This window comes from Urtica dioica, chromosome 7 (genome assembly GCF_054948205.1).
Source record: "Urtica dioica subsp. dioica isolate 48M chromosome 7, U.dioica_male_clone48M_v1_H2, whole genome shotgun sequence".
Classification (NCBI taxonomy): Eukaryota; Viridiplantae; Streptophyta; class Magnoliopsida; order Rosales; family Urticaceae; genus Urtica; species Urtica dioica.
In genome coordinates, this window is record NC_142762.1 from 31,354,028 (window position 1) to 31,358,265 (window position 4,238).

Here is a 4,238-nt window from a genome sequence, read left to right on the forward strand (position 1 = left end):
TACCTCAATGTTGTTATGGAAGCAAAAGTTTCTAAATTTTTTCGATATGAATTGTGATCCGTTGTCCGTTATGATCTCGTGGGGAGTTCCATGTCGACAGATTATATTTTTCCAGATGAATGATGTGACGTCGACATCCTTTATCAAGACGAAGGCGCCAGCTTCCACCCACTTTGAAAAATAATCTGTTAAGATTAATAGAAATCTTAACCCGCCAGGGGCGACCGGCATTGGTCCCACATTGTCCATAGACCATTTCATGAATGGGTATGGCGCCGAGATAGAGGACAATTCTTCTGCGGGTATTTTTATGTTGGGAGCATGGCGCTGGCATTGATCGCAGCGGCGCGAGTGCGCCTCGCAGTCTGCCAGCATGGTCGGCCAAAAGTAGCCTTACCTCTTTATTTTGATGGCAAGCGCTCGCCCGCCCGCGCGTGACTTCCGCATTCTCCTTCATGCACATCTTCCAGGATTCTCTTGGACTCTTCCATCGCGACGCACTTGAGGTAGGGTCCTGCGAAGCTTATCTTGAGTAGGTTTCCATCTATGACACAAAACCTCGCGCTTCTCAGCATAAGTTTGCGTTTTGCCGTCTTATCGGATGGGACCGTACCCGTCGTGATGTAATGTAATATTCCATCTCTCCAATCCCCCCTTTCTATTGTTATGACCGCGGTAGTGGTCGTTGCAATGGAAGGTTGTTTGATTGTTTCGGCTGGGATGATTCTTTTGAGGTCCGGATCCAAAGTAGATGCCAAGGCAGCCAATGCATCAGCCGAAGTATTTTCACCCCGAGGAATCCTTGTCAGGGAGAATTCTTCGAATTGTTTCGTGAGATCTTTTACGACTTTCAGGTAAGCTTCCATTCACTCATCTCTAGCCTCGTATTCTCCGGAGTATTGGTTTGCCACGAGTTGGGAATCACAGAAAGCTTCCACTTTCATTGATCCGACTGCAGTAGCGAACCTAATTCCATTGATTCGTGCTTCGTATTCGGCTTCGTTGTTTGATGCGATGAAGTCGAGTCTGAACGATTGTTCTATAGTCTCACCGTGAGGGGATGTCAGGTGTATTCCCACTCCTGCCCCTTGTTTTGACGATGCCCCGTCCACTTTAAGTGTCCAGGTGCCTTCGACCTCGGTCACGATGGGGCTTTCCCTCGGGAGTTCGATGATGAAGTCCGCTAAAACTTGCGATTTTGCGGATGTCTTCACTTGGTACTCAATATCGTATTCGCTCAGTTCAACGGCCCACTTACTTAATCTTCCTGATTGATTGGGGCTATGTAGGTAACTTCTGAGGGGATGTGATGTCATTACTATTATGGTGTGAGATTGGAAGTACGGCCGAAGTTTTCGCGCAACGGAAACGACGGCCAAGGCCAGCTTCTCCATAATAGGATATCGAGTTTCAGCATCGACAAACGACTTGCTTGTATAAAAGATTAGTCGTTGGTCCCTTTGCTCTTCTCTGACGAGTACTCCACTAACTGCCACTTGAGACACTGCGACGTATAGATAGAGTGGCTCCCCTGCAACGGGTTTTGCCAAGATTGGGGGTGTCGATAGATACTCTTTCAATTTTTTGAACGCCTCTTCGCATTTGTCGTCCCATTCGAGCTTCTTGTTTCTTTAAGGAGCCGGTAGAAAGAAAGGCATTTATCTGTGGACCGAGAGATGAAGTGGTTGAGGGCAGCGATGCGTCCTGTCAACCTTTGAACTTCACGCCTATTACGGGGTGAAGGCATTTCTCGCAAGGCGTGCAACTGATCCGGGTTAGCCTCAATTCCTCGTTGGATAACTAAATACCCAATGAACTTACCGGATGATACTCCGAATGAACATTTGGTGGGATTGAGTTTCATTTGATACTTATTCAATACCTCGAAACATTACTCCAAATGCCCTATATGGTCGTTCTTCCTTAGGGATTTTACGAGCATGTCGTCGATATATACTTCCATCGTTTTCCCTATCTTTTCTTTGAACATTTCATTGACTAACCTTTGATAGGTGGCGCCAGCGTTTTTTAGTCCAAAGGGCATGACCTTATAGCAATACGTGCCTCGGTCGGTGATGAAAGCTGTTTATTCTCGGTCATCTGGATGCATCAAGATTTGGTTATATCCTGAGAATGCGTCCATGAATGACATGATTTTATGTCCCGCGGTTGCTTCGACTAGCTAGTCGATATGAGGCAGCGGGAAGCTGTCTTTGAGGCATGCTTTATTTAGATCTATAAAATCAACGCATACCCGCCATTTCCCATTTTTTTTTCTTTACGACGACATTGTTTGCCAGCCAATCCGGGTATTTCTCTTCGCGGATTGAATCTGCACTGAGCAGTCTTTCGGCTTCGTCGTTGACAACCCGTGCCCTGTCGGGACCGAGCTTTCGTCTTTTTTGTTTTACAGGTTTAAAACTGGGATCGACGTTAAGTTGGTGAGACGTGACGTCGATGCTTATTCCTGGCATATCTTCGGTTGACCAGGCGAAGGTGGATTTGTTTCGTTTTAAGAAACAGATCAGCTCTCGCCTAATACCACCTTTAAGCTTAGTTCCGATTCCGACACACTTGGAAGGATCGGGGCCATCGAGCTGTACTTGGACTGTCTCAGTACTTGACGCATCAAGGGAGTCGGGTTCTTCTAGTGCAGAAACGCTCTCGGCCGACTCCACATTCATTAATTGCTATTACTCTTCTTTGATTGCTTTAGCATAATGCTTATGGCTAGTGAGATAACAACTGCGGGAGGTCGCTGATTACCTCAGATCTCTTTTATCCCCTCAGGCGTAGGGAAGCGAATACATTGATGAAAGGTTGAAGGCACAACCCTCATCCTATGTATCCATGGTCTTCCCAAGATAATATTGTAAGGGGAGAGACAGTCTAGTACTTGGAAGTCTACTATTTTATTGATTCCATGTGTTTTTACGGGCAACCTGATTGTTCCTAAGGATGAAGTAGTAGACAAATTGAAACCTGTCAAATGGGTTCGTTCCCTTTCAATCTCGTCTTCGTTGATTCCCATCCTGGCCAGGGTATATTTGAAGATAAGATCCACGGAGCTGCCTCCATCGATTAGAACTCTCGCGACCTCGCAGTTAGACACGTCAATCGTGATTACGAGTACGTCGTCGTGCGGTTTGGTTGTCCCTACCGCTTCTTTTTCGGAGAACGAGATCTGAACATCTTGTTCTAGTCTGATTCTGGTGGTTTGGTTACTTAATTGTCGTTGATGTACCTTGATTGAGGTAACCGTTCCGTTGCAAAACTTTGAGCCGCCCATTATGAAGTCAACCCTGTGTTTTGCGACAATCGGGGGGGAGTTTAGTTTCCATTCCTCATCGGGTCTTGCTCTCTTGGGGGAGGGGTTTCCCCTTCCTCTGTTGTTGTTATTAAAGACCTTCTTCTTCGGCGGGGGTCCTAGATCAACGTCTTTCAGTTCCCTTTTTGCATATTTTCAGCTAGAGCCTTACACATGGTCTCACAATTGACCGTGTCGTGGCCATTAGCTTTAGGGAAAGTGCAATATGCATTGGGGTCCCGTGTCCATTTCTTTGCCTAGGGACCTCCCTCCATAATGTCATCGCTGACATTAAATGTGTAATTGGGGGGGGGAGGCGTGTTGCTTTCTGGCATAAGGTGTAGCATCGTGGGGATTGATCCTGCGAGGGTTGCCCCCAGCATTTGCAGGCGTTACCCAAGTATTAGAGGGCGGTTTCTTTTCAGTCGCGCGTTGCCTCTCGTAGGAAGCGAATTCCTCTTCGGCTTTCACATAATTCGCAGCTTTGTGAATTGCATCCTCTAATATGAGGGGACGGTTAACAGTCATCTCTAGTTTCAGCTTCGAGTCGTGCCTTAATCCGTTCCTTAGAGAGGTTATGGCAGATTCATGGTATACGTTAGAGATTTTTGAGAGTACGTCCTTGTAACGGGTCATGAAATCATTCAAGGATTCGTTCTCTCGCTACTGGATTCCCCATAAGTCTCTATGGTCAGATCGTCCTCCACAAACATCGAATAGTGTTTCAGGAATGCAGCCGATAGTTTGTCAAAACTATCGATGGAGTTCGGCTCGAGTTTGGAGAACCACTCTAAAGCGGACCGTAACAAGCTTTCAGCGACTAGTTGGCAGTATCCTGCCTCCAATTCTCTCTCTGCGAGCATAACCCGTCCCATTGCGACTCTGAAGGACAAGATAAAAGCTTTCGGACTTGAAGTGCCACTATACCGCG

The 4,238-nt window shown here is 46.6% G+C and overlaps 1 pseudogene; it reads right to left on the reverse strand.

The window, feature by feature from the left end:
- Positions 1-401: 401 nt before the first annotated feature.
- Positions 402-3,835, reverse strand: LOC149390799 (uncharacterized; annotated as a pseudogene).
- Between the last annotated feature and the right edge of the window lie 403 nt (positions 3,836-4,238).